The sequence below is a fragment of the Topomyia yanbarensis genome, chromosome 2 (genome assembly GCF_030247195.1).
Source record: "Topomyia yanbarensis strain Yona2022 chromosome 2, ASM3024719v1, whole genome shotgun sequence".
Classification (NCBI taxonomy): Eukaryota; Metazoa; Arthropoda; class Insecta; order Diptera; family Culicidae; genus Topomyia; species Topomyia yanbarensis.
In genome coordinates this window covers 375,554,768-375,578,061 of record NC_080671.1, presented here as the reverse complement: position 1 = coordinate 375,578,061, position 23,294 = coordinate 375,554,768, and the positions used below count along the sequence as shown (strand labels likewise).

The 23,294-nt window shown below is 37.7% G+C and overlaps 1 protein-coding gene across 1 annotated transcript in view; it reads left to right on the top strand.

Annotated features, from left to right (window-relative positions):
* The first annotated feature begins 782 nt into the window (after positions 1 to 782).
* The window catches only part of LOC131684606 (mucin-2), a 133,251-nt gene continuing 110,739 nt past the window's right edge, over positions 783 to 23,294 (top strand). The window contains exon 1 of the mRNA XM_058967623.1: positions 783 to 1,268. The gene's annotated coding sequence lies outside the window, so the exon portion shown is untranslated. The remainder of the gene's footprint in view (positions 1,269 to 23,294) is intronic.

Sequence of the window (23,294 nt, the reverse complement as noted above, 5' to 3'; positions counted from 1 at the left end):
CGGCCTCTTTTTTCGACCATAAAATTGAATCTAGCCTCGGAATAGTCGTGGTTGGTTCTCGTTGGATAAAAACCAAATAAAACTATTTTTAGTGTGTTGGATTTTATCCAGCACTTTATTAGATGTAGGATGCTGCCTTTCTCACATTATTGCAATGGTTTTGGCTTCATGGTCTGAATTATAATTTGGATATGAAATGAACGATTTCGCTCGTTCGTTACATTACACTAATGTACAGAAATAAGCGATAATTTCGCGATAGGTCTAAGTATGAATTTTTCATCGTACGCTATTTCGTCGATTTGCTAGTATCTATTAGCATTTTTTGTACACCCCAGCAAACGTTTCGGTTGACCAATTTCCTACACTTGGCCTATTGACTTGGCCGGCACCAGTCCGTAGTGGCGCATCCCCGTTCACCCGGCTTATTCGACAACAACAGAGCACGTGGACATGCTTTTGCGTGGAACGACCGAGAGCGACAATCATAACAGATACCGCCAAGCCCTCGGCGGCATCTATCTAGCTTTGCTCACGCATCACCACGATCGATGCTCGCTCGCGTCACCAGAAGAGTGAAACTTTGAACACTTTCGCTCTCATTTGGCGCCTGTTTTGAACTGTGCGAGTTCTTGTCAGTCGGGTTGTAAAACCGGCTTCGCCAGCGCGCTAGCGTTTCGTTGATGAGATAATCACGGCATGCATCCCTAACGAGAGTGAGAGTTTCGCTGGCAGAAGGCATCTTTTTGGAGGCGAGAATGAGAGATCGTGGCGGTGGCGGTGTCACTGCGAGGTTCTTTACCCGACCGATCGACCTGAACCCATGTAGAGCGCCGCACCGCACCGGGCAAGAAGATGTATCTCGCGCTGCGCGGCGATCGTTCGGTTTTGGCAGGACGGTGAGGTGGGGACTAGGTCGGATCTGAAGATCGCCTTTATGGGTGCGCATCGGACAGCGAAAAGGTATTTAAGTTATGTCAGCCCGATGAAGCCTTTTAGTTTTCACACGGATCGCGGTTCATTTTAATTTGTGCGGTTATCGATGCGCTGGGTTGGAACCAATCCAAAGAATAGCACTGATCGTTGACTGCGTGCAAGGATACGTACACGGACTGAGTGAGTGGTGCCTATGGACTGTTTCGAACGGTGAACTGGATTTTGTGTGAAGTGTTGCGATATTCGTACAGGATATAGTTTCGTGATTTAAGGATTTTAAAGTGAGAAGTGTTACCAATTCGATGTGCAGCTGAGGATTCGAAGCGTGAAATGTGAGTGCTATTATTTTTAAAAATTTCCTTGTAGTACCGCTATATATTCATTAAATAAAGTGTATGTTAATCTGTGCGTCTATTGCTGAGACCAAGTTAAACACACAAGACAACAACTTTTTGATAAAATATTTTCGCTTATTCGTTACAGAGTATGATAAGAAATTTCGTTAATTTTTCAAACTTTGGACAGGTATGGTCTTAGAACAATTAGGATTTGTTTCACTGTCGGAATAGCAACAGGACCATAGAGAGGAAGAGAAGAGAGGTCACAGTGACAAAAGTGGGATAAGCTTGTGCATTTATGCTTTTCAAAATATATTGGAATACCGACATGTAAGAGAGATCTCGGTATGCGAGTTCACAAATCGGAGCGTTGGAGTGTCTTCGAATGCGTAGGCATTACAATATTCAGCCCACACGGTACTCGGTGAAGGGGCCAATCCAGAAAAAAATTTTGAGGGGGTGAAAAATTTCGATTTTAAAATGGACATTGTACAAACTTCGTCACAAATGCAAAAATTTCTATTCGATATCAAACGTGATTGTGCATGAATCTAGACATCAAACGAATAAAATCCTCGCAATTCTTTGAACCATGCTTTCCTCGAACCTAAACCACTGACTCAGATCTTCATTTGAACAAAATATTTGTCAATTGATGAATGTTCTCTGACGAGAAATAATTTGGAGCCATAATTTTGAGCTTTTCAAGTATTTTTCTTTCTAATGTTCTAATGGCTCGTGGTTGTATTGAAAAAAATTGAAAATGATCCTAATTAGTGAAGGCAGCACTTTTTGAGTTGGGGTTTTGGTCCACTAGGAGGTTGATAACAGTCTATTATCTTCCTCCGGGGAAAAAACCAGCCTGGGTGCCGTGTGGTATCCAGAAGGTTGAAGTATCTTAACCAAGAATTGATCCGCTGGACTCCCGCTCCCATGTCGTAAGAGACTACTGGAAACAGAAGTTCTCAAGTCAGGGTGTTTCTCCGTGCCGAGGACTGAATGACTAGCAGGACTAAAATATGCCTGTCGCGCAAGGAGTGTCGTGGGTTTTACCCTTGCTGACATAGTGGACGTTTGTTTGCAAATCGTGGGATTAAAATGTTGATCATGTCCCTAATACCCATTTTGGGGTTCGCTATAGGTGATTATAAGCCAACGTGTGTGGTATCTTCTAGTTGCTGTACAAGTGCTGATGATGAAATGTGTAGTGCTGTCGAGTATGGTTAGAGTAGCGCAAATTTCTTTAGCATAAACGTGCAGCAACTATGAATCTATCCCGCCTTGTGCAGGAAGGAAAAGCTTCCATAGCTTTGGTTCAAGAACCGTATTTCCATAAAGGAAACTTCTATGTTGGAAAGCTACTTAACCCCGACTTCGTAGCTTTCAAAGAACATCGAATGACAAATCCACGTGAAATGCCTCGTGCATGTATACTAGCGAATAGTACTATTGACGCATGCCTTATATCCGATCTGACAATTTGCGATAGTTGTGCTGTTACAGTCAATATGACTGTTGATAACACAAACAAGAAATACGTCTATTTTTAGCTTGTTTTCCGCAAAAAGAACCATCACCTTCTGATGATTTCAAAAGGATTGTATCATACAGTTGTACAAATGGGTTTCCCGGTTTCGTAATCGGCGGTGATGCAAATGCCAACCATATAATTTGGGGCAGCTTAGATATAAATTTGAGAGGTTGGCGAATACTTAAGTAGGAAAAATCTGCACATTCTTAATGTAGGAAAATTTGCCCAAAATTTGCACGAGCTGGCAGAGAAGAGGTGTTAGATGTTACTCTCTGCTCTGACGGTATTACACATGGGTTGGCCAACTGGTTCGTACCAAACGAGCTCGAATCGTCGTTATCTGATTATAAGTACATCGTCTTTGATCATTTAAACGTTTCGCTGGTTGTCGTCACATATCGTAATCCCAAATCTACGAACTGGGACCTCTACGAAGAGGGCTTGGAGACTAGGTTTCATGGGCATCTTCTGCGATTGAATCTCCAAGTGACTTGCATGAGGTCGTCGATAAAACAAATTCACTCAGAGTAGCTGTAAACCAAGAGGCTTGTCCGCTTCAAGTCATGCGTGCTTCTAGAGGAACACCTAAGTGGAGTACCGAACTTATTCGACTCAATAAGTTATGTAGAAGAGCTTGAAATTAAATATGGACTAACAAGTTTGTGCCACAAAAAGGAGCTTGGAATCGCAGACGCAGCGACGGGTCGGAGGCAGTGATGCCACAAGTACAGATTTATCTAGAAAGGTACAGATTTTTGAAACATTTATGGTACAGATTCTGTACGGTACAGGTTACAGATTTTTGCAAAAAAGTACAGATTGGTACAGATTTTTTTTACATGACAGGAAGGTAAAATAATTTAACCCTGCGATGCATCCCAGTAAACAGCAAGTGTACTTTGAATTAGGCAGTAGTGATGGCATGAATCTAAAGTGGAGCTGTTACTGATTGAACCCGAACTAATACTGACATTAGAATGCGATATGCGAGAAACCTTATTCCAGCAAATCAAAGGGATGATATGTAAGTGAAAACCGAGCGAATTTACTCGGAGTGCCTACGTTTACTCTGACCTGCTTCATTTGAATTCTTGCAAGTAGGTTCCTTGCATCCTATTTATAATACCCGCCCTATCTCAGCTTCTCGCCGCCACTGTAATCAAAGTGGCAGAGAGAATTTGAGCTGGAGCTGATATTGACGTTACCCAGTCAAACTCATCCGGAATTCTAACTGGTTTCTTGCGGAGTTCCAGCTCAAATAAAATAATCCCGAATGATAAATATGAATAATAAAAATATTTTTTTTTTAAAACAACCTTATTGTTTGGGTACAGAATTCGGTACAGATTTTTCTATGGAACAGTACAGATAGAAAAGATTTTTCAACTCCCGGTACAGATTTAATTGTGGCAACACTGGTCGGAGGTAGGAGTTGGCTCGCAAAGAATACATAAATGCTCTTCGATCCTCTGAGCAATTTGTTTGGAAAAACCGCTGCACAAATGTCTGAAGTCTCAATGAGACTAGTAGATTAAATAAGTTACTTTAGAAATCGAAAGACTTGCATGTCAGTTCGATTAGAACTGCTAATGGTGAATACTCATCTGACGAAGATGTAGTATTCACCTATATTTTTGACTCACACTTTCCAGGCTGTACGGAGCCGTCACTGACGACGGCTTCTGAGTTCTTTTCATGTAGTTCTGATTCTTGGGCATTTGCTCGTAGAATTGTGACAACCAAAACGATCTAAAAGTCGATTAGAAGTTTAGGTCCGTATAAGTCTCCGGCAAAAGATGGAATCATCCTGTTCTACTTCAAAGAGGGTATGAACACTCCAAGCAAAGTTTTGGAAAAATGTTCTTTTTTTGTAGTCCTATAACAGGATACATTCCATAACTGTAAAAATCATTTCCAAAGGTGTCCGCGTCACTTTTGAGAACGCAAAGAGCTTTAAACCGATGAGTCTGACCTCCTTCCGTCTCAAATCAGTAGATCGTTTAATCGACCACTACAGTCAGGATGTCATCTACAATATGTAAAAACCTTTTTCGCAAAAGCAATCAAATTTAGGATTTTTTTAATATTGAAGGCGCCCTTGACAATGTATCTTTCGAATACATTTTGGAAGCAATACGATGTCATGGAGTACCTTCATATATCGAGAACTGGATACATGCAATGCTTGGCAATCGTGTGCTCATCGTTAAGACAAATAGAGAAAAGGAAACCGCGTGTCTGCGGATGTCCTCAAGGTGGTGTGCTGTCACCACTGCTATGGAACCTTGTCGCCAATGGTTTGTTGGCAAAACTCAATGAGCTTGGGTTTGCGACATATTTTTTCGCCGATGATTATTATATAATTATCACCGGAATTTGCATTACCACACTTTTTGATTTGATGCAAAAAGTCTTATGTGTTGTTGAGCAATGGTGTTTTTATGTTGAAATATCAATTGATCCAAATAAAACATCAATGGTGCTTTTCACCCAACGAAAGAAATTATTGTCGCAGAACAAGTTAAGTACGTTGGGGTTCATGACTCAAAACATAATTGCACAGCTCACATCCATTTCGGAATCAAGAAAGCTTGCATGGCCTTCGACCAATGTAGATGGGCTTTCAGCAAATCTAGGGGACTCAAACCCAAGTACATTCAGTGGATCTACACAACAATTATTAGACCAATACTGGCATTCGGGTGCCTTGTTTGGTGACAATAAGGAGAAGTCATAACAATCCAATTAATTTCAGAGGATGGTCTTGGTGATGACTGTTGAGTTCTCGACAACACCTACTGCTGCTCTAGAGGCACCCTTGAATATAAAATCACTACATGTGTTTCTGAAAGAAGCACTTTCTTATGTATACCGTTTGTGTTGTGTTTGTGTTGCTCTGGAACAGTAACCCAATGGACTGTTTAACTAGCCACACAAGACTGCGGCTTCAAACGGTTACTTGGGATGAGTGTACACCCAGTGACCTTACACTCATATGTGGTTTTCCTTTTAAAACTTTCATTGTGAGAATTCCTCCTCGGAATGGCTGTCTGGTTGGATGGGGCGACTACTTGAAGAATACGTAGTTTGTTGATGCTCTTTCGGCGACGTTGTGGGCTCTCTGCATGCTCCTCCGGGCTCAGTGGCAACATGTACGTAGGTCAGCAATCGTCGACTTCTACCAGAAGGCTGGGCGGCGACTGTACCTTGGTTTACCCTCTCTTGGCATGATTGCATCGCACTCTGTCACTACTGCCGTTATCACTTCATCTGCACTGAAGTACAGGTGATTGCACTCAAGCCGCAACGCTTCAACAAAGACTCTCTTGTGGAACTTCGTTTTTTTCACCTTCGCTCGGTTGATTGAGTCATACGCCCTTCCGACTGTCTATTGCTTCCGATAGTGTACCGGATCGCTTGGTGATCACTGTGGGTGTAGTCCTGGCACACTCTCCAATTCAAACTTACTGCTAGTCCGGGCGTGCAGAAGGTAACGTCAATAACCTTCCCGGCGGTATGTTCTGGTTGTACCATCGTTGGCAACATCTATGTTCAGCTTTGTACAGACCTCGAATAGACTACTCCACTTTGAGTTGGTGAAGCGGCCAAAGCGTTGAAATCGCTGGCTATGATAATTGGTGTCCGATTGATAATAATCTATTCTGTTAGTTTATTGAGCCTTTCTGTGAATCGATCGTTCGTCGACCAGAGGTGCGTAGCAGGTGCAGAAGAAGCCTCCATTGGTTTTGGCAATTATAAAGCCTTCATCGGTGCGATTAACCACTTCCTGAAATGGATATTCTCCCGTCGTCCGAATCGCCGTTATCTGATATCCAGTTTCCATCGGCGGCCGAGATAGGTAAGTCTCCGAGGTGATTGCTACATCGCAGTTAGACTCCGCTACAGATTGCCGCAGCAATTGTTACGCTGTGTCGCAGTGGTTGAAGTTGATTTACGTTTCCTTCACTGTGACTTCGTTGCAGTCGTCTGTGTGAAGGTCTGACGTCGAAGGCCTCCTGCAACATGGTTGTCGGCAGTCTTTTACATTGTGGCCTTCAACCCCGCACCTTCTGCATTGTTTGCTCCTGTCAGGTCCACTGCAGTTTCTAGCCGGGTGGCCGAAATTATGATACTTCATGCGTGCGTTCCTGGCTTCCACATATCTTCGCCTTAAGTTAGGCAGGTTGTTACCATATGGCGCGTAATAATGCTTTCTTAACTTATACAAATAAGTTATCCTGACTACCTAGAAAGTTGCTTCAGATAAGTTTATAACAAGGCGAATGCCTTACGGATAGTGATTTGTTTAATTCGGAACAGGCACCACGGGGCGCTACTGTACTTGTGAAAGTGTTTCGAAAATAGGGTGACCATATCAGACTAGTAAAAAACCAGGACAGCCGAAATGGTACTGCTTCCCCTCCCCCCGTTACCTCTTAATCGACATTGCCTTTCTCCATGTTTTCGGCAGTTAAGAAGTTCTGGGGTCTGGCAGGCAGAGCTTCGACAATAAAAAATTTCTGGGAGGAAGAGCTCTGCCAGGAAGTCTTTCATCGGAATTCGATTACTAAAAACTTTTTCAGATTTACACAAAGGCAGTTCTTGCTATATCACCATCAGCAAACGTTTCGTGCTGCGATGGTCTGTGCAGGACCGGCGAGGAGTTTTCAGTACTAAAAACACGACATTGATGTAAATCAGAAACATTAGCGATCTCAAGTAGTTTCCCTGCGCTATGTTTGGTAATCTCCAATGACAACCATTATCTCTCGATTTGAGTGCTGCAAAACCTACCGTTGTTAATCGTCCATTAGCCATTTCATTTATTTGACACGCCTATATGCATTACTTGAGCCGTGGATCTTTTAATATTATCAATGTGTACATAAAAATAAATAAATCGAATTTTATTGCATATCCGTTGGATCTTGTGTACGCGATTTGTTACTTTGCGTAAAGATCTTATTTCTTGTTGAACATCTATTTACTTCATTGCCTCTTGTTGCTTGTGGATCACTTAGTCCGCTTTCTCTTGGTTTATCGTTTTCGTTCATGCTATCCTCGCTGTTAAGGTTGTATGGGCTTTCACGATTACCTGGTTTGAGTTGCTTGTGGGGCCTACGGGTCATGATCGCGTATCCGTGTTCTTTGTTATTTACTTTATTATCGGTGGTTCTGGCAGTTGATTGGAAAGTAGTAGGCGCATCGCAATGATCGGTCATACTGTGCGTAGGTTCTGTTGTTCCAGTATTCGTTGGTGCCTGAGCTGCAACTCCGGTGGTTTGTGATTTTGTTGATGTTGATGAAGGGCTGTGTATTGGGTATGCTAGCAGTTGATATTGCTTCGTTAGAGGTATGTGTACATGGTTTCTCGTAGTGTGTTTTCTTATGTAACAACGTAGAGCACGCAGGGGTCTGTCCTTCATATGTGCGCAGCGTGATTTGAGATTTGTTCACGCGTTTTGCTTTGAATTGAAAGTTCAGATATGAAGGAATAGGTTCCATCACTCGCATTCTCACGAAACAAACACCGTTGGAAATACCTAGAATACCTTCTCCAGGATTCAAACTTAAAGGATTCCACCGTTACATATTCCGACATGATGGTTGTAATAAATTTATTAATAGTACCCAGGTGTATATCGTGCAGACGCATATCAATCTTATCATTATCATTATCATGCTCAACGACGTATTGCATGTTGTCTTCCATAGCGTAGCTTTCCGTTATGGTCAAAGTTTTAAACGTTATCAGTAACGAGTGAGGGGGACTTGTATAACGATGACTTCCGTTAGTCTAAACTGCATTTGCAAATTTGCTGTTGAGTTTCAAACATCTATATCGCACCGATGAAAGTAACGGTGCTTTATTGTTTACATTGGCTTGGGACGAATTTTATTATTCGATTGCTTTGCTTGTTTATAGTACCGGCACGGTACATATAGACAGCAGACTTTAGGTAGAAACGTTCGTTTGATTCACTACACTGTTAACAAGCAGAGCGACTGATTAGGTACTGGTATCGACCCTGTAGTAATTCCATGATCCCTAGCTCGAGAGAGCGTTCAATGAAATTTTTTCACGATAGTTGCTATTTTTCTTTTTGTGGAATGGATTTCCAGTAAAACGAAAAAAAGCCACTAGCAAGAGAACTCAAATAGAAGCAGAAGTACCAAAACGCCGGTGAGTCCTTTCAGAGGTACCAAAGGGAATTCTTCGGGTCCCGGATCGAAAGACGATTTAAGCCGAGAAGAAGCACTGGTAACCATTGTTTCATCGATATTGACGAGGCACTCTTAAGAGATTAAAAAACTATAGGAAGGTACAGTTGGGAGATTCGACTGTATTAAGTTTTGTTTATCGCATTCCGATTGAGGATGAGTATACGTTGCAGGTATGGTTGCGATCTGTAGCATAGTGGAAAACGAAGACTCAATAAATAGAAATAAATTAGGCTTACAGGAGAAAAACCAGGACAAATCAAACATTTACCTCGACTTCCCAGTACACCAGAACAGTCAATGAAAAACCAGGGCATGTCCTGGGAAACCAGGACATATGGTCACCCTATTCGAAAATCACAATTTGCTTGGCGGCACAAACATTCACTTTTTCTCGGAACATCGCTCTATCGAATTGGCTTATCACTAAAATGACATCTAATATTAGAAGTAGAGATTTACTTTACACTATATGTTCGATACAAGCAAGAAAGAAATTAAATCTTTTAATTTAAACGCTATTTTTGAGTAAACGTTTGTTTGTGGTGGCGAAATATAATGCTTTTACCCTATTGCTTTCTCTAAACAACTATAGTTCTAGCTTTTTAGTATATTTATATATTCACACGAACCTAATCATCGTTCAAGCTTATAAAGTTCTCTCCCTATTGTTCCAACTACGGTCGAATTGGCGTACATTACGTTTCAGAAGAAATGTTCCTCAATTACACACAGATATGAAGTCATTACCGGTGAACCTGTTATTGGCATCTATTTTCAGGTAGCCCTCGAATGTTCCCAACGACTGCTGAAGTAGCCACGCCGTATGAACAGTTTAAACCGTTTCGAAACATGCAGATTAATCATGCTTTGTTTCTTGTGAACCCATCATTAGCATGCAGCTTACCCGAGCAGATCGCGTAGATTTTGCCCATCAAGCTATGCTCTGTTTTATAGTTTCGGCCGGTCTTATTACCCCTCCTAAATAATTGGCCCGGAGAAAAACGTTCCTGCGTTGCAACGCTACGGACCATCACGGTGTGGCCAAACTTTTTCTTCTTTTCTGCAGAGCAAAATCGCATAAAAAAGAGCCGCACGCTCATCGACTGAACTTGTGCCAATAGCCGGCCATAACAAGCACCTAGGTTTTGATAAACTGAGCGTGCTGTGTTGGGCCAATGAATTTGTTGATGCTGATGGGTGCAACAGGTCAACATTTTTTTTAATCTTCGGCTGCAGAACCGAAAGTCCGAAGAGTGTGGTGCCGTAAGCATAACTAGGCACCATCAAAGGTAAACCCGCTTTCGGATTTATAGTCGGAGTGATATTTTTATTGAATGCTGTCTAACAGTGACTGTAGGATGAACTTTGACTTTACTTACGTGGGGGAACTGGTTATCCAGTTGGGTGAAACCTAAATCCTGTCATAGTAAATATTTACTACATAGTAAACAGTAAACAGTACACAGTACACAGTAAACAGTAAACAGTAAACAGTAAACAGCAAACAGCAAACAGCAAACAGTAAACAGTAAACAGCAAACAGCAAACAGCAAACAGTAAACAGTAAACAGTAAACAGTAAACAGTAAACAGTAAACAGTAAACAGTAAACAGTAAACAGTAAACAGTAAACAGTAAACAGTAAACAGTAAACAGTAAACAGTAAACAGTAAACAGTAAACAGTAAACAGTAAACAGTAAACAGTAAACAGTAAACAGTAAACAGTAAACAGTAAACAGTAAACAGTAAACAGTAAACAGTAAACAGTAAACAGTAAACAGTAAACAGTAAACAGTAAACAGTAAACAGTAAACAGTAAACAGTAAACAGTAAACAGTAAACAGTAAACAGTAAACAGTAAACAGTAAACAGTAAACAGTAAACAGTAAACAGTAAACAGTAAACAGTAAACAGTAAACAGTAAACAGTAAACAGTAAACAGTAAACAGTAAACAGTAAGCAGTAAACAGTAAACAGTAAACAGTAAACAGTAAGCAGTAAACAGTAAACAGTAAACAGTAAACAGTAAACAGTAAACAGTAAACAGTAAACAGTAAACAGTAAACAGTAAACAGTAAACAGTAAACAGTAAACAGTAAACAGTAAACAGTAAACAGTAAACAGTAAACAGTAAACAGTAAACAGTAAACAGTAAACAGTAAACAGTAAACAGTAAACAGTAAACAGTAAACAGTAAACAGTAAACAGTAAACAGTAAACAGTAAACAGTAAACAGTAAACAGTAAACAGTAAACAGTAAACAGTAAACAGTAAACAGTAAACAGTAAACAGTAAACAGTAAACAGTAAACAGTAAACAGTAAACAGTAAACAGTAAACAGTAAACAGTAAACAGTAAACAGTAAACAGTAAACAGTAAACAGTAAACAGTAAACAGTAAACAGTAAACAGTAAACAGTAAACAGTAAACAGTAAACAGTAAACAGTAAACAGTAAACAGTAAACAGTAAACAGTAAACAGTAAACAGTAAACAGTAAACAGTAAACAGTAAACAGTAAACAGTAAACAGTAAACAGTAAACAGTAAACAGTAAACAGTAAACAGTAAACAGTAAACAGTAAACAGTAAACAGTAAACAGTAAACAGTAAACAGTAAACAGTAAACAGTAAACAGTAAACAGTAAACAGTAAACAGTAAACAGTAAACAGTAAACAGTAAACAGTAAACAGTAAACAGTAAACAGTAAACAGTAAACAGTAAACAGTAAACAGTAAACAGTAAACAGTAAACAGTAAACAGTAAACAGTAAACAGTAAACAGTAAACAGTAAACAGTAAACAGTAAACAGTAAACAGTAAACAGTAAACAGTAAACAGTAAACAGTAAACAGTAAACAGTAAACAGTAAACAGTAAACAGTAAACAGTAAACAGTAAACAGTAAACAGTAAACAGTAAACAGTAAACAGTAAACAGTAAACAGTAAACAGTAAACAGTAAACAGTAAACAGTAAACAGTAAACAGTAAACAGTAAACAGTAAACAGTAAACAGTAAACAGTAAACAGTAAACAGTAAACAGTAAACAGTAAACAGTAAACAGTAAACAGTAAACAGTAAACAGTAAACAGTAAACAGTAAACAGTAAACAGTAAACAGTAAACAGTAAACAGTAAACAGTAAACAGTAAACAGTAAACAGTAAACAGTAAACAGTAAACAGTAAACAGTAAACAGTAAACAGTAAACAGTAAACAGTAAACAGTAAACAGTAAACAGTAAACAGTAAACAGTAAACAGTAAACAGTAAACAGTAAACAGTAAACAGTAAACAGTAAACAGTAAACAGTAAACAGTAAACAGTAAACAGTAAACAGTAAACAGTAAACAGTAAACAGTAAACAGTAAACAGTAAACAGTAAACAGTAAACAGTAAAAAGTAAACAGTAAACAGTAAACAGTAAACAGTAAACAGTAAATAGTAGTATTTTTTCGAAAATATTGGTTGCATTGGCATAAATTCATAGTTATAACTGGAACAGGCCACAAAATGACTTTCCGGCATCTGGAACATCCGTGCCGCTGGTCTTAGGGCTCTGAGTTATTTTCGAAAACATATAAGGGTACATCATTCGCATTAATTTGTACTTGTGACTGGAACAGGGACCGGATGATCCGGCGTTAAATTGGCCAGTTCACAAATAGGATCTTTGTTCCGGTCACAAATACAATTTCTTTGCAATAATAGTTCCAAAAAAACTTTCTAGCAAACCATAGACTTCCAGAGCTAGTTCCGGATCTTCCGGAACGATACGAATAGGGTCTGTCTTCCAATCACAAGTACGAATTTATGCGAATGATATTCCAAAGAATCTTAGAACTCTAGGACAAGGTTCATGAATTGGACAGTTCCACTGATGTTCCAGATCTTCTGGAAGGTCATTATGTAGCCAAAAAAAAGCAGCAGTAGGTCATAAGTACGAACTCGTTCAAATGAGTATTCAAGAAACACTATAAACCTATAGTTCTAAGAGCAGCTTAATGAATTGATCAGTTCAGCGAATGTTCCAGATTTTTTGGATGGTCATTATGTGACCAATGCAATCACTTTTTCAATCAGAACTAGAAATTTATGCCACTACAACGTGAATAAATGTTTCCGAGAAAACTGCAGAATTCTAGAAGTAGATTCATGAATTAGACAGTTCTACGGATATTCCGGGTTTTCCCGTTGAATCCAGTATTTGAATCAGAGTATCTATATCATATTAGATGGGATTTTATATGAGCTTTTAAGAATATTACAAAACTTTGGGATTAGTTTCATTGGGTTACCACATTGGACAGTGGTCCAGAATTCAAATCTAGCAGGAATTTTGAAATTTTACTAAAACTAAACAACTTAACCTTGTCAGGTCTTTGGAGAAGTTTGAGGCCCCCTCCTTTTTGTTAAAACATCAATTAGGGTGGTTCTAATTTTACCAAGGTACAAAAATTAACTTTTTAATCATTCTGACTAACGACTTTCAACAAAGTTGTAGAACGTCAAATTTTGGAAAAGTTTTCTGAAGACATGTAAGCTCTATCTGTCATACTATTTATTTTACAACAAATTTAAAATCGAATGTTAGTGTGTTTCTTAGAAAAGCTGTTTTATTCAAATAACTTTTGCGGTATTAATTTAAAACTGAAGTTGTCTTTAGACAACTTTAAGATTGTTTTGAGGCGAATAATTTGTTTCATGGCACCACATATCTAACTATTTTCGTTGAAAAGTTATGAGCACTTTTTCGCCAAAAACGCGGTTTTTTTTAAATAACAATATAACTCATTGGGACAAACAAAAGATAATTTTTTTCAACTATAAATAAGGTCACGATTAGAGTTATAATTGATCAAAAAAGGCGAAAACTATAACTTTTTAAAATTTCATAAAATTGATTTAAAAACAAGCTATTTTTAAAATATTAAGTGATTATATATTTAAAATAAAAGAAGCTAGAGTTTCGACGCGTTAGAAGAAAATATTCAACTTCAAAGCTCTGAAAAACATCTGAAGGATATGTAGGTCGGAAAAAATGAAAACTGAAAAAGTTATATAAAAAATATGGTTTTTCATGAATTGACACTTTGTAATATGTTTAAATTACTTCCACGGAGAAGAATTAATAAAATATAGTTTCGTTTTCATGATAAAATATTGCACTTTGCAATACTATTCTATTATTTTAAATAGTGGGTAGGGTGGCTCCACATTTATTTAAAATCAGAAAATTAACTTTTTAATAGTTCGAAATAGAGTTTCGCTGTCTTCTAGAAAATTGAAGAAAATAAAATTTTAAAAAACTTTTGCATTAAAACTTTTTGTCATGTACTTTTCATTATACAAGAAATTTACAAAAACAGCATGTTTCTTAAAGAATTGTTTTCTTTGTATAACTTTTGTAGTTTTGATTTTTGATTAAGATTTCGTTAGAAGTTCTTTCAGATATTTTGAAGGAGAACAATTTGTCTTAATGTACCGAACCACTAGCTTCTCTCGTTAGAAAGTTATATATATACTGTTTCCTAAAAATAAACTATATACATTTCTTATAAAAGAAATGTATATAATTCGCTCAAACTTTCAAGATTTAAGTCTTATATACCAATCGACTCAGCTCGACGGTTTGGGACAATGTCTGTGTGTGTGCCTGTGTGTGTATGTAACGGACAAACTTTCATTCGTGTTTCTTAGCAATGGTTGAACCGATCTTATCCAAACCAATTTTAAATGAAAGGCCTATCACCCAGACAAAACGCTATTAAATGTTTTGTGATTCTGATGTTTAGTTTCCAAGATATGAATGTTTGAAGAATGCATTGATTGAAGAATTTGGATATGTTATTAACAGAGCATTAGCAAAAATTCGTTTGTATGTCTATTTCATGGGTCATTTTTCCGCTTTTGCATTGATTTGGTTTAACCTTTGAGATTTCTAGCACTGATGTTGGCCTATGGTGATTTGAGCCACTATCCCATGTAGTATGTGTTATCAAAAACACCGCGAATCATCAAATTCTAAATGTTTCCAATCGATATAATATACGAAGAGCGTGATAAGAGATATAAGAAATGTCTCATCACACTGTTAGGTGGATTAAAAGCGTTTTTTATAGTAAAGATTGCAAGATATAAAAAATATCGTATTTGCCATTTTATGGTGATCTGTACTACAAAGCATGCTTTTTCATATGACAGCAACGGTATTTAATGTTAAGTGCCCTAATCGGAGATAATGCTATTTGAAAAAGTTATATTTGTTATATAAATGTTTAATATATGTTTTAAAGCAAATTATGCTCCATAAAATAATATTCAAGTTGTTCAACGGGTACTTTCATGTAAAATAAAAACTACAAAAGTTATAGAAATAAAACAGTTTTTAAGGTACACCCTAAAGCTTATATTTGGATTTCTCGTGCAATTGAAAGTATAAAGATAGAGCTTGCATGTCTTCAGAAAAAATATATTCTAAAATATGTTGCTCGTCAACTTCAGCGTAGACAGTAAAGCTCTATCTCGAACCGTTAAAAAGTCAATTTTAAATAATGCTAAAATTAGAACCACCCTAGCATCTGTTTAAACAAAAAGAAAGGTCTCACAAAGTACTACAACTTTGCCAAACATATTATAAGGCTAAGTCATTTAATTTTCGTAAAAATTTAAAATTCCTGCAAAATCTGGACCACTATGCATTGTCACTTGTTCAGTATTATGATAAATACTAAGGTATCGCCGGAATTAGCATCGGAAGCGTAATGCGGAACATCCAAGAACGGCGACTAATATATATATTCTGATTTTTGTTTTGGTTTTGTTTATTATTAGTATTCTGTCAATAAACTTGTGATTTATGATGACGGTTCTGCATATATCTATGTATGCACCGACCCTAACTGGCCAACCTGATCAAAAACGGTAAATTTTACCGGAAACTGAAAATTGAAACTCTAACTAACAGTTTGGGTACAAGTTAATATACATTTAACTGAAAATGTGTCTTAAAATTGAGTTGGAAATCGCGGTCAATATGACCCGCTAATACCTTATTCGTACCTTTTTTTGTACTGCCCTTCAGGAATGTACGAAAATTTTATACTCGATTGAAAACCGTTGCTCTCCATGAAAGAGAAGTCAAGAAAATCCAAATTTCTAGGAGCAAAAATTTAAAAGTTATCGCATTTTGAAAGTTCATTTTGAGTCACATTGACGCCAACACCTAAAGAAGGTTAAATCGATTCACTCATAATACTCCATAGGTTAAAATTCTATTGAAATGTATGACAAACTACTTCGATATACCAGGATGTATCACCGGTCGCCAATCATTGAGACAACTTAAGACAATTCCGGAAGTCCTGGGTGGATGCTGCAAACATATGGCGTTACTCTCGAATGTTTGGTAGGGTTACTGTTGCCGCTTAGTTTTTTAAATTATTGCATTTTGTATTATGTTTTTAGTAAAAAAATTGTTGATATACTGATTTCTATTAACTATATCGGTTAAATAAGCCCAAAATGTTGTGATGTTCTGGAGGTTAGCGGCGATTTTCGTAAATACTCTTAATTTTTTTGTGAATTTACTTAATTTAGCTTGGGGTCATGTGATTCATGTTCATGATTTTAGGATTTTAGTCAAGATTGTCGTATGTGTACGCCAGCAATATATCTATAAATGAGTTTAGTATCTAATTTTTCGCGAGGAGTAATCTGATTCATGTTCATGCTTTTGAGAGCTTAGTCACGATTTTCGTAATTACCATATATGTTGCGGTGATATTTTATTGATGATTACCCGATCAGAAACACATAACAGAAATATTACAAAACTATATCTCGCCCTGCTACTTGTTATATTTTTCTGTTATTTTATCTACTAACGGGACCAGATTTATAACACAGCTTACTACGAAAATTGCATTCTGTTATAATCTTGTTATTGCATTTTGATCGGGTATACTGTCAGATTTTTCATGAAAAATAATCTGATCAATGTTTATTATTTTGGACAGTTAGTCACGATCTTTGTAATTTCTTTCTGCGTTATCTGTCTATTTTAGTGTTTAGCTTCTTATCGGGTTTTTAATGCGAAGTAAGGTGACAATATATGCTGAACTATGAAAGCGTATTCGATCAGTGGTTCTGTAAATTTTTTCTCGAACACGAATTGTGACTCTATAAAGTATTTTATTTGCTCAGCGCAGATCTCGTTTTCAACTCGGATACAACACTGAACCATAATGAATAATGACGTTCGAGGTCCTGATAGTTTTCTTATTTTGTTTATCTGTTTGTATCGCTAGCAACTGAATGCAACTATGGTATATTTTATGATACTGTTCACAGAACAAAAGTGAATCCATGAATGATAGTCTAAATGTTGTAAAATAGTACATGTAAAAATTTCAAAACCATGTTCTCGTAAAAATTTTAAGTTGAGTAAAAGTGAATATTATTGAATCTTCTTTAAACTTATGAATTTACTCACAAGAACCAATTCACGAATTCATAAATAGTATTCTAAATTCCGTGAAATTGTTCACGTAGAAGTATTCAGTTCTTGCACAAAATGCCAGCAGCTTCTTGAAAATATTCCGAGCTTCGTGAAATAGCTCACGAAAGAAAGAATATGTTTTAAACAGAAACGGTGGGTACGGTTGTCCACGTTTCTTCCTTATTTAATGTTCAAAATGATTCGTTGATTAAATTCTTCATTAAATGAATAGTTTGATTGCCGTATAATTTTAATCATCTTCTTCATTGTACGCAGTACAGTTGGCCTGGTCGCTTTAATGGTTTTGTCACATGCCATACCATACTACAAACATTAATATTCACAAGAAAAATGATAGACGAACGTCTGCAATTTTTTAGGATCAATACATGTATTGGCCACGAAAACCAGATCATTATTAAGATATAATATAATATAAAAAATTGTTTTACTGTTGCGTTCTACTATACTATTTTTGTTCAACAGGACAGCACTCTATTATGTATGTAATATCATAAAGGAGACAATTAATACAAACTGAACCATCAGTTACACTGAATCAGTTCAATTCTACAGATAAACATATCAACATATCATGTGCATTTGGCAATACCTGCTACGGTCGGAAGAAAAGATTTCCTTTATGATATTATACTGTTGCTATTTAAATATCTCACCAAAAGGGCTGGTCAGGTGACAATGTAATAGATCAACATCGAGCATTGGACCGGTTAGGTCATATGTGTTATTTTCGTTGATGCATTCCGGTTACCGGGGAAACCAGATATTTCAAAGAAATCGCCATTGGACGTGTGAGATTTTCGGATGCGGATTGAACTTGAACTCCCATCAATCATGAAATACAAATATCACATTTCATTGAAATGTGTTGACGACAATCACAATTGAGGACGCCGATTTGCTGTAGTCCCCTAACGTGTTTTAGCCAATTTTTAATGCTATATTTGTCTTTTTACTATTGATTTGATAATACGAAAATAACTGACATTTCCATAGTGGGTTAATCTGTCCGTCAAAAAAAAAAATGAATGATTGTGGTCTAGTCATTAGGTGGATAGAGTATGCTGGTTTTTACTTCTCATTTGGGCTTCGTTGCCTCACCGATGCAACGTTTACTTACTGGATGACCAAGAGCTTTCAGTGTGAAAATGTCAAAGCTCATCATAAACACCATACGGTGTGAATCGATTGCTCTGCAGCCGTGCACCTTTGTTGTAGAACTTGTTTGCGGACTGCCGATGAAGATAACACATAATTATAATTGATGGGAGTATCTGCCATAGCGTTCACCCGTTGCTGTTATGGTGTGTATCTATCTAACATGTGATGTGTCCGCCAATTACTTATTACATTAGTCGTCATGTGCATATGCATTGAACATAACTGTCTTAATTTGGGAATTGGAAAGGAACTGTTCATAAATGTTATTATAATAGATTGGCACATCCACCCTGACTGAACCCAAAGTGCGAAAATTTTGTATGATTATGATGCTGTTTGAACTAACAGCCAACCAGTAAGTGTTACCATCTACTTCAAAACCACTTACCATGCACCGGAGCCAGCATCCACGTCCCGACAGGTGGTGTGCCGTAAACATGTGTAATCCGGTACCGTCAGGTGAGGTATCGTTATTCGATTTTAATTTTAATAATGTAATTGCCTTTTAATTTGAAGTTTTAAGTTTTAAAAGTTAGTTTTTAGTGGGTATATATACCTCTGTAAACAAGATTTTATCTTTTTCCATGAAAACATTTGTGCTCTTGAATACATCTGCAAGAATAGCCCATCCAACCTAATTCGTTTCCGTGATCAATTACACTCCATTTCACGGCACATTGACGGTGGCCTAACTACAGCCGGTTCGGAGGTGTCAGCTATGGGACTTCTGGGTGAACTTCATGATTTACTCGATATAGGTACGCCTGCAGGTCATAGAGTAGTCAATGTGTGGATATCCAAGTGGAGGAGAGTGGGAGCCCGTGATGATAGGTTTAGCTCACAGTCAGTGTGGGATAGCCCGCCTTGATTTAGTGTCGCTAAAGTTTGATTTTTCCGATAATATTTCAGTATGTTTACTGGCATTGGAAATAACGTGTTAGTTATGATGCTTAGACATGATTAGTATAGCCCATTATTAAGGTGCATAGTTGTCTCTCTCTGCGTATGCAATAACCCTGATCTGATGGTAACGGCGGGCTCGCACAAGGCAGTCGTCATCTGTTCGCCCAACATAAGATTGTTAGGGTCACTACTTGCCATACATTTGTTAATAATCGACGAAGTAGTCTGTCGAAATAGAAGGTCAAGCTCACTGGGGGAGTGTTGGATCAAGAACTTGGTTTGTGAGATATTGTTTAACACGATCACAACAACTGATGAAAGATAGCAGATTAAAAAAATGGCAAAAATCATATGCTAATGTATTGAAAAAATAAACGTTGTTTGTTAAACATTGATTGTTTGTCTTTTTATAGGCAGAGAGGGCTTGTTTTGGATGCAGTATTTATATATTTGCGGACGGTGAAGTTCATTTATACTGATTTTGTGAAAATCAATATTTACTAGAACTAATATTTCTAGCGTTGCACTTGAATGCATTCATGGCTAAGTCAATGTGCCATATGCCCAAAGCGAATTTGAGCGGTGTAGAATATTGTTATAGGAATGTAAGCACGAGGCAGTTCTTTGTTTGTGCCTTATTAGAAAGCTGACTTCACAAATCTTGGACAGAGACAACAAGAAACAATGCGATACTTAATATAGTGGACAACAAAGCTCCAAAGTTTTCAAAGCTCAGTTTGTTCCTTGGCGTTTTACTGGATGGTAACGATCTTGGTTATGTTGCAATTCATAAATAGAAAGTTATCGGATTATCTCGCAACTTTAAAGCAGCCAACTTTAAACAAGAAAATTAATCATGTATACGAACTTATCTTCCGTCAAGTTCGAGCCGTTATGAAAGTGATTGAACGGTACTTCGAACTGCCTAAGCGGTCATGATTTAGCAGAATTTCCATGATTACAAGTAGAATTCCCATAATTCATTGGCTATGCTGAATGTCTAGAATAGTGCTTTTATTATTTTTATTCATTAGTGCCTTTACCATCTGGACCCTAGGTATCGGCTTATCATTACATGGACCGGGATCAACGGTCTTACTTCCCTTTCGAAGGGAGAAGTGACCAGAGAGAGTTTCTCTTTCAGAAAATCCCATCGCCTTCGATTAGGATTGAACCTAGATGTACACACCATAAAATGGCAGATGGCGGACCATAAAAATTCTAAATCCAATAAAAAATCCCACAGCGATTCAGCCAATCTCAAAATTCAAGACCACGTAACTTATTTTCCAATGAATTGCTTTGTTTAAGGCTGCATATTGATTTGCGGTTACATGACAAAGTTATTCAACTTCGAAGGTCAAAAGAATTTTTGAAACTATCCTATCACAAGCATGTGTGCGAAACAGAGGCAACACATAACTTTATATAAATCGGACTTATTTGCAGTCTTTGGCAATATTGATCGCTACACTTGATTTTGGGATGCATAAAGTGATACCGGCACTTTTAAATGTATTTAGGGTTTCCATAGACAATTTTTCATATATTTTCGCATACAACCTTATAAATTCAAGTGAGCAAATCAGAGGCAAATAAAAATTTTCATATTTGGCCGAAGTGGTGTTCCAATTTTGTTGCCGGTCTAATCGATATACTTCACAAAACAATTCTTTTTCAAAATATTTCCCTATTGTCATCACGATAGACAATTTTGATAAACCGAAAGTTTTTTTTTAATTCGTTTATTTGGCACGGCTCAAAGCGTTGGCTTCACGGAGCTATGGGTCTTTTATATATTTACATGATGTAAATAATAAAAATAATAAACAGTTAATGCTACGATCGATCCCGTACGCGCGACTTGCCATTGCGCGCGGAGATCCGTTTTCGTATCGGGGTAAAATATTTACATCCATGGGAGTCAGTTGTATCTCTGTCGTCTTCGCACATGTCCAGACATCATCGGGGTTACTGCCTTGATGTTCGCGATCAGGTGTTGTTCCTAACTTCTTTCCCTTTCGGGTCACGAGCGTGAACCCTCCGTCATTGCTAGTAACTCCCTCATTGTTGGTATTAGCTGTTGAGTTTGTGGTACTTGACGCGGCTTTCGCAGTTGTCATTCAATGTGGCTCATCATGTTATTCCCAAGCATGTTGTTCCAATGAACATTTTGCAACCTAATTTGGTTCTGGTCAATAACGGAGTAGCAACTACGGGCGATCTCTTATGCTTATGCGGCTTTCGCAGTTGTCATTATTGCTTGAACAGCAGCCACAAATTTGCCAACCGTTTGTGGCTCAGGGAATGGTATGGAGACTGAGTGTTGGTATTTCTTTTTGTAGATGAGCTTTTCTTAGCGGTTTCTGGGCAGGGTTGTCCGTAATGTGCCATTTGTTTACAGAACTGGCACGTGTTAGTTTGTCCTTGATATGTACATAGAGTTCGCTGTATAATGGTATCACCCCCTTCTGTTGTGTACTGCAGGGTAAGGTAGGAGGGAATGGGTTGGTCTACCCGCATTATCACCACAAAAACACCATTTGAAATACCTGGAAGTAGTTACTCCACGTATCCTTTGTAATGGATTTCACTTCTCCGAAATATGACATGAATCTTTTAATGACCACTTTGCAAGTACGTGGTGCCAAATCATGCAATTTAATTTCCACGTTTCCGTTATCCATATACTCAGGGATCTTGATTTTAACGATGTCACAATCCAGAACGTGTTTCAAGTTGTTTTGCGAAATGGATTTTTTCGCCTGGGCGAATTTGTTGAACGTTATCTGCACCGCGTGTCTGACGTGCTCCAACTGAATGAAGCTGACATCCGAAACCTGCTGCATTTTCTGTTTCAGCAAATGTTCCACATCACCAATACTCGGTCTTATGCGGAAAGACCGGAAGTCAATGGTCACCGTGTTATCCCGAAGAATCACATTTTGCTGATAAGACTCAGTCATCTTGATAGAATAGGGTAAACAGGTCTAATACGCCCCCCTTAAGCAAAAATAGCTATATTTCACCATCCGACACTACGATCTCCGCACCAACTACTCTAATTTATGGTTATATTAGTTAGAAATTAGTATTCGTTTCTTTTTTTTATTAAAAACATCCTGATACAAGTATTATTAAACATTTTTCAAAGATGCCTAAATATGCACCATAACAATCGGTGAGTATGCCCCACAACAATGAGTGGGGCGTTTTAGCCGGTGGTGAGCTGTTGTGAATGAGTACACGCACACATAGTTTTAAGCAAAGCTAAAAACTAAGATAGTAACTATAATATTCTAGTAGCTACTTGAAATAGTTATATCAAGTCCGACTGTTTCTAATTGGTTGTAATGCTATTGGAAAAAGTGGGAGCATACATTAAAATAGCTCTTTTGAAATATTTGTGTATATTGTTGTTTTGAAACATATTCAAAATACCAAATTAACTTAGTACGTTAATTTCATGAAACGATACTGTTATCAGTCATTTTTACTTTTTAGATAATTCAGGAATGATGAGAATTGAAGATTTGAATTGAAGGCATTTTGCCCAGGTGGGGCGTATTATACCCTTTTACACTAATAGTAACGGTTCCCTTTGTTCTTCAGACAATGCACACAAGAAAAAAGCAACTGCTTGCACTGGCTTGGGAGCAGCAGAGAGTACACTGGTATTGTGAC